The 8087-nt window shown below is 45.7% G+C and overlaps 1 pseudogene; it reads left to right on the top strand.

The window, feature by feature from the left end:
- The first annotated feature begins 1911 nt into the window (after positions 1–1911).
- On the top strand, positions 1912–2510 carry LOC125153353 (peroxiredoxin-1-like; annotated as a pseudogene).
- Positions 2511–8087: the final 5577 nt, after the last annotated feature.

Consider the following 8087-nt stretch of genomic DNA (forward strand, 5'->3'; position numbering starts at 1 on the left):
GTCAGCGTGGAGCCCAATGGGGGGCTCGAACTCATGAACTATGACATCATGACCTCAGCTGAGACCTGAAACCAAGAGTCGTACACTTAACTGATAGAGCCACCCAGGCACCCCTACCTCTGCATTAAATTTTTTTATTTTTGCAGAATATTTTTTTAAATCCCAAATAACATGTCACTTCTCCTATAAATATTTCAGTCTACATCTCTGAGACATTTTTAAAACATGACTATCATCCCATTATGTAATGATGCCTAATAAAATTCACAATAATTCCTCAATATCATCCAATGGCTAGGCCATATTTTTAAAGATATCTTTTTTACACAGGGCACCGGAGTGGCTCATTTGGTTAAGCGTCGGACTTCAGCTCAGGTCATGATCTCGGGGTCCGTGAGTTCAAGCCTCACTGAACTGTGCTGATAGCACAGAGCCTGGAGCCTTTTTCAGACTCTGTGTGTCCCCCTCTCTCTCTCTGCCCCTCCCTGGCTTGCACTCTCTCTCTCTCAAAAATAAGTAAACATTAAAAATAAATGTCTTTTTTAAAATTAGTTCATTTGAATCAGGATCCTGGCAAAAGTCACAGTTCACATTGGGCTGTTATGTCCCTTAAGTCTCCATAACAGTCTCCCCACCCCTTTTTGTTTAGCTTTTTGAAATAGAACTGTACATATTTATTTATTTATTTATTTATTTATTTATTTATTTATTTAACGTTTATTTATTTTTGAGACAGAGAGAGACAGAGCATGAACGGGGGAGGGGCAGAGAGAGAGGGAGACACAGAATCGGAAGCAGGCTCCAGGCTCCGAGCCATCAGCCCAGAGCCCGACGCGGGGCTCGAACTCACGGACCACGAGATCGTGACCTGAGCTGAAGTCGGACGCTTAACCGACTGAGCCACCCAGGTGCCCCTAACTGTACATATTTAATTTTTTTTTTCAACGTTTATTTATTTTTGGGACAGAGAGAGACAGAGCATGAACGGGGGAGGGGCAGAGAGAGAGGGAGACACAGAATCAGAAACAGGCTCCAGGCTCTGAGCCATCAGCCCAGAGCCCGACGCGGGGCTCGAACTCACGGACCACGAGATCGTGACCTGGCTGAAGTCGGACGCTTAACCGACTGCGCCACCCAGGTGCCCCTAACTGTACATATTTAAAGTATACAATTTGATGATGAGTTTTGGCATATGCTGTGAAACCATCAACACAATCAAGATAATGAACAGATCCTCTTTTCTCCAATTTGATATAATCCCATTCTATTTTGATATTTTTTTTAAGACACTGGATTATTTGTCCTGTTGGAGGTCTTATGTTTTGTATTTGGTCAAATGCATCCTCACCGTGTCATGTAACATGTACCTCTATCCTAGATGTGACACAAACTAGTCCTCAGATCCAGAGGCTTGATTTGATTCAGGTTCATTTTTTTTTTAGGCAAAATATTTTTTGCCTATTGGTACTATTGGTACCTATTGCCTATTTGCCTATTGGTACTATTTCCTGCAACATCATATCTGGAAGCAAGAAATTCGTCAGCTCTATTAGAATACTAAGATTCAGTTAGTGTCACCCGATCCCCCATTATCAAGTTCTCCAGCAGCCTTTTACCTTGTGGTTTTAGCACCATAGATGACGGCTGCCCAGATCCATAACATTAGGGCAAACAACAAACATTTATGAAGCACTCCCATGTGCCAGGTACTCTGCTCAGCACTGGGGACACAGAAATAAATATGTTTCCTGCCCTCGGGGTGCCTGGCTGGCTCAGTTGGTAGAGCATGCAACTCTTGATCTTGGGGTTGTGAGATGAAGCCCCATGTGTAGTGTAGAGTTTACTTAAAAAAATTAAGGCGTCTTCTTCCTGATTGGTCTTCGGTGAGTTCTCAGAGCTGCTGACAGCAAGATGTCTTGAGGAAATGCCAAAACTGGGCATCCCGCCCCCAACTTCAAAGCCACGGCTGTTATGCCAGATGGCCAGTTCAAAGACATCAGTCCATCTGACTACAAAGGAAAATACATTTTGTTCTTCTTTTACCCTCTTGACTTCACCTTTGTGTGCCCCAAGGAGACCATTGCTTTCAGTGACAGGGAAGGAGAATGTAAGAAACTTGATTGCCAAGTGATTGGTGCCTCTGTGGATTCTCATTTCTGTCACCTAAAAGGGAGCCATGCACCCAAGAAATAAGGAGGACTGGGACCCACAAACATTCCCTTGGTATCAGACCCCAAGGTAACATCGCTCAGGACTATGGAGTCTCAAAGGCTAACGAAGGCATCTCGTTTAGGGGCCTCTTTATCATTGACGATGAAGGTATCTTTCGGCAGATCGCCGTGAATGACCTTCCCATCGGCCTTTCTGTGGATGAGACTCTGAGAGTGGTTCAAGCCGTCCAGTTTACTGACAAGCATGAGGAAGTACGCCCAGCTGGCTGAAAGCTTGGCAGTGCTAGCATCAAGCCTGATGTCCAGAAAAGCAAAAAATATTTCTCTAAGCAGAAGTGAGCACTGGCTTATTTTAGGGCCGGGCTGCAGTGGGGGGCCATGAAAACAGAATCTCTTTTGTATTATTGTCATGCTTAAAACACAAGACTTCAGACTCAGTGCAGAAGTGGTAGGAGACAGAACAGGCCTTTCCTTCAGGGGTTGAGGGGGCCCGCCTTTCTTCCTCTGGAGAGAATGGCCTGAACTGTGCTACGAGGGTAGGCCAACTGATCTGTATGGTAGTGGGGGCATCCCTTTGGATCTTTTGCCATTTCTATTAAACTTGAACCGAGACGATAATATAATCATAATAATAATTTTTTTAAAAATGTGTCCTGCCCTAAGAAGCTCAGAGGTAATGAGGGATGCAGACAGGTAAACATTATCCATTTATTTATTAAATATTTATTGAATGCTAACTATGTACCAGGCATTGTGCTAAATGCCCGTCATTGCAATATGTGGTATCATCAAGAAGATAGCTACCATGTTTTGAAGCTCAGCATACTCTGCATGCCTTCTCTCACTGGGCCTCGCACCTCCCTTTGGGTGTTATCACTACATCCATTTCACCGACGTGGAAGCAGAAGCTCAGAGTAGTGACAAGATTTGTCCAGGGTTACACAGTACAAGTGATAGAACTGGAATCTGAACCCAGGACCACTGGCCTCCAAAGCCTCTTAATCTCCATGCTACGCTGCTAGGGTCAGGGCAGGCTTTATTTATAGGTATCATTTTAACTGAGAGGCAAACCTTGCTTAATTGAGCAAGGATTGATCTGTCAAGTTGACCTGAAATTCTGGACCCCAGGGCAGCCGGGAGAAGGTGGTAAGGGCATGGCTGGAGATGGTGATTGTTCAGCCAGGCTGGGGCTTCAGTGCATCAAGGGGTGGGGTGGGGTAATGATGAGAGCTAAAACCAGAGGGGTGGGCCCTAGTGGGGGTGGGGGTGGGGGTCATATGGTTCTCCAACCTGCCTACAGAGCAGAATGTATTATACCCATTTTCCAGAAGAGGTGACTGAGGCCCAGAGAGATGAACAACCAGGTCATAGCAGAGTAGGCTTGAGGCTGGTGATCGGGCTCCAACACCAGTATGACAAAATGGTTCCCAGCATGGAACTGGCATGGATAGGTGCTCACTGCCTGAGCCTGAATCCTGCTCCTCCACCGGCTAGTTATAAGCCTTTGAAGGAGTCAAACTCTCTTTGGTTCTCAATTTTCTCATCTGCGCAAATGGGGATAACAGCAGCACCTCCCCGGTTGGGTGGTCGTGAGAATTGGGCGAAATAACCTAGGTAAATGTGGCAGACAAGAGGTACTAAATGAACATTAACTATTACAATTTCCACATTTCACGATGCTCAGGGTTTCCCTCAGTGCAGTCTGTGGGCAGCGGGCTCCCGCCAGCCTCTCACACTCTCCCAGGCCTGCTGAAAGCGGGGGAGCTCCATAGCTGGCTGTGTGCCCTCTGTTTGCACCGATGTCTTTTTACCCGGTAACTCAGGAATGACAGATAAGCTGCTGCAGAACTGCTGTCCAGGCGGGCCCCAAAGACCTGTCTCCCACCTTCCAGCAGAAAAGGCCCCTGGCCTCCTCTCAGAGCCAAGGACACTACCCAGAGGGGATGGAGAGAGAAATCCCCTCCTACTCTTACCTTCCCCTTTGACAAGGCCACCCTCCAGGCTCTGCCAATGAAATCTTGTCTCTAAAATGACTCAGCTGGCCTGGAAGGATTCTTTAGTTTCCTTCTGCCTCTAAAAACCATGACTTTGGGGCGCCTGGGTGGCTCAGTCGGTTAAGCATCCAACTTCAGCTTCGGCCCAGGTCATGATCTCCAGGTTTGTGAGTTCAAGCCCTGCATTGGGCTCTCTGCTGTCAGCTCGAACCACCGTTTCAGATCCTCTGTCCTCCTCTCTCTCTCTGCCCCTCCCCCCTCGCACCCTCTCTCAAAAATAAACACTAAAAAAAATAAAAATGAAAATAATAAAAACAATGACTTCTTGAGATAGGAAATTGGGTCATGGGCCAGGTTCACGTTTCCTTCTTTTGGAGGCCAGGGGTTCTCAAGTGAGTGACATTTATGGAATGGTGATATTGCCTTTTGCTTTCAGTTTTTAGATTTAACCTCCAGACAAAGCACAGAAGACTTAATTATAGTCACAGAACAAAATATAAGTATTATGAATAATATATAACTATTAAAAATTGGGTTGGCGTGCCTGGGTGGCTCAGTCAGTTGGGCGTCTGACTTCGGTGCAGGTCATGATCTCACAGGCTGTGGGTCTGAGCCCCATGTCGGGCTCTGTGCTGATAGTTCAGAGCCTGGAGCTGCTGTCTCCCTCTCTCTCTGCCCCTCCCCTGCTTCTTGCACTGTCTCTCTCTCTCAAAAATAAACATTAAAATCTTTTTTCAAAATTGGATAAAAAAATTGGGAGTTGTTTGAGAGGGAAGCTGGGACGGTTGGGAGGACACCAAATCCTCATCTTCCCACAGATATTTCTATGAAGAGGGAAATTTGGGGTGACTGGCGAGTGCACAATTACCTGTTATATTATGTTTTGTAACATATATATATTTCTTCTTCTTTTTTTTATATATTTATTCTTCTAAAAAACATCAAATATTATCTCTTTAAAAGATAAAGAAAATATAAGGGGCACCCGACTGGCTCCGTTGATAGAGCATGTGACTCTCGATCTTGGGGTCATAAGTTCATCTGGGGCATCTGGTGGCTCAGTCGGTTATGCATCTGACTTCGGCTCAAGTCATGATCTCACGGTTTGTGCTGACAGCTCAGAGCCTGGAGCCTGCTTCAGATTCTGCTCCCTCTCTCTCTCTGCCCCTTCCCTGCTTGTGTTCTGTCTCTCTCTCTCTCTCTCTCTCTCTCTCTCAAAAATAAATAAACATTAAAAAAATTTACAAAAAAATTATAAAAGTAAAAAAATAAAATAAAATCTGAGGGGTGGGGCGTGCCTGGGTGGCTCAGTTAAGCAACTGAGTCTTGGTTTCAGCTCAGGTTATGATCTCACAATTCGTGAGTCTGAGCCTCACGTGGGGCTCTACACTGACAGCACAGAGCCTGCTTGGGGTTCTCTGTCTCCCTCTCCCTCTGCCCCTCCCTCCCTCTCTCTCAAAAATAAACATTAAAAAAAATAAGCAAAATAAAGACAAAAAAGATTTTAAAAATCAATAAGGAAGGGCAAAAGAAAATGTAAGATATAATGAATAAAAGAAACAGATATAGCAAAAATAAAAAATGATTTGGTCTCTGTCTCCACAAGCTCAAACTTGTTCTGACTTGCCGAGTGTCTAACCCTTTCTAGATATATCTAAAATGGATTGAAGGAGGGTGGTGGGGTGTCAGCATGAAAAGGATGAAGGTCTGATACACACTACGACATGGGTGAACCTTGGAAACATGGTGCTCAGACAAAGAAGCCACATAGTTTGTGGTTCCATTTTTATGAAATGTCCAGAATAGGCCAACCTATTAGAGAATAGGTTAGGGGTTGCCTAGGGCTGGGCAGGACCGGGAGTTGGAGGGAAAATTGCGAGTGACTGCTAACAGGTACGGGACTTCTTTTAGAGAGGGAAGTATATGTTCTAAACTTAGATTGCGGTGATGACGGCACAACCTTGTGAATACACTAAAAGCCACTGAACTGGATGCTTGAAATGGGTGAATTGTGTGGTTTATGAATTTTATCAGAAGAAAGCTTTCTTTTTTAAGTGGGGAGGAGAATCTTGCTAAGAGCAAGCTTAGACGAGGGGTGACTTTTGTAGCCCTATACCTCCTACATTTTCTGTTTCACAAATGGAAAAATCCAGAAACCTTTCATCCATGTAATATATAATTGTAACAACAACAAAAAAAATGGCCCTCATTTATGTAATACTCATTGTGTTCCAGGTACTAGTACCAGGCACTTTTCATATTATTGACTCATGCACATCTCTGAGGAAGATACTATGCTGTCCCCTCTTGAGGACGCCAAGAGGTGAGGTGATTTTCCAAGACTAGTAAGTGGCAGAGCTGTGGCAAACCCACCACGTGCCTGGTCCTGGGATGAGCACCAGCAACACAGAAGTCCATCTGAAGGCCATCACCCCTCCACTGTCCATGAAGAATGACCCAACCAACCTTCAGTGCTAGAGACCAATCATCCCTATTTGCCAGGGATAGTGGATGTTCCTGGAGTATAGGACCCTTGGTGTTGAAACCAGGAAAGTCCAGGGGCATCTGGGTAGCTCAGCTGGTTGAGTGCCTGACTGTTTTTTTTTTAATTTTTTTTAATGTTTATTTATTTTCGAGACAATGCAAGAGACAGAGTGCAAGCAGCGGAGGGGCAGACAGAGGGAGACACGGAATCTGAAGCAGGCTCCAGGTTCTGAGCTGTCAGCCCAGAGCCCGACACAGGGCTCGAACTCACGAACCCGTGAGATCATGACCTGAGCGAAAGTCGGACGCCTAACTGAGTCACACAGGCGCCCCTCTTTTTTTTTTTTTTTAATGTTTATTAACTTTTGAGAGAAAGAGCACTCACATGCAAGCAGGGGAGGGGCAGAGAAAGAGGATCTAAAGAGGGCTCAAATTCACAAACCATGAGATACTGACCTGAGCCAAGTCAGATACTTAACCAACTGAGCCACCCAGGCACCTAGAGTGCCCAACTCTTGATTTGGGCTCAGGTCATAATCCCAGGGTCGTGGAATTGAGTCCTGCGTCGGGCTCTGTGCTGAGCATGGAACTGCTTAAGATTCTCTCTCCCTCTGCCCCATGTGTTCTCTCTCTCTCTCTTTCTCTCTCTCTCTCAAAAAAAGTAAAACTAGGAAAGCCCAGGGCAAACCAGGCTCAGTTAGTCACCTTACCACAGTCAGTGAGCATGCTGACTGTCCCCTCCTGTCCTTGTGCGTGTTTGCCTGTGTATATGGACACACGTGTGCTTGTCTATTCATGGGCTCATGAAAGAAAGGGATCCATCTTGGTCCTCTCAGGGTCAGCAGTTCTCAGTGACAGTCCATGTTTTATAGGAAGGGAAAGTGAAGCTGAGAAAGACTGTGGCAAGTGGACGGAGCCTCCTGCAGGGGTGGAGACCAGCACAGAGATAAAACCTGGGCAAAGAGCAAGGTCTCCATGGCAGGAAGGAACTCCAGAGTCCAGACGGAAGATGAGAGGCCTGTAATTTTCCGGAGTGACTCTCCAACTTTTCAGGCTGCATTCATTCCTCATTCACTCATCCATCCATTCATTTGGTAAACACACGTCAGGCACTTAGCATGTGCCAAGAGTTTTGCTGGTGTAGGGGGTGGCTTCCTGCCCTCAAGGAGCTTTCCATTTGGTGGAATAAACAGACAACATAACCAGGTGCTTACAATCCAGGGCAATAAGCAAGAATGACATTAGTAATATTTAACAACTGGCAAACCTAGGCACCACTCAAAATAATAAACACCAGCCCTTAACACCAGAACAGGGACCCCAGGCCCTTTACCCTTTTGATTACTGGGTGGTAGGGAGGTTTGGGGGCCATGGGGCAGGCAGCAGGTGTGGGGAGTCCTTGAGGGCCTCAGGGAAGCAGTTGATTATGAACTAATAT

Source organism: Prionailurus viverrinus, chromosome E2, assembly GCF_022837055.1.
Source record: "Prionailurus viverrinus isolate Anna chromosome E2, UM_Priviv_1.0, whole genome shotgun sequence".
Classification (NCBI taxonomy): Eukaryota; Metazoa; Chordata; class Mammalia; order Carnivora; family Felidae; genus Prionailurus; species Prionailurus viverrinus.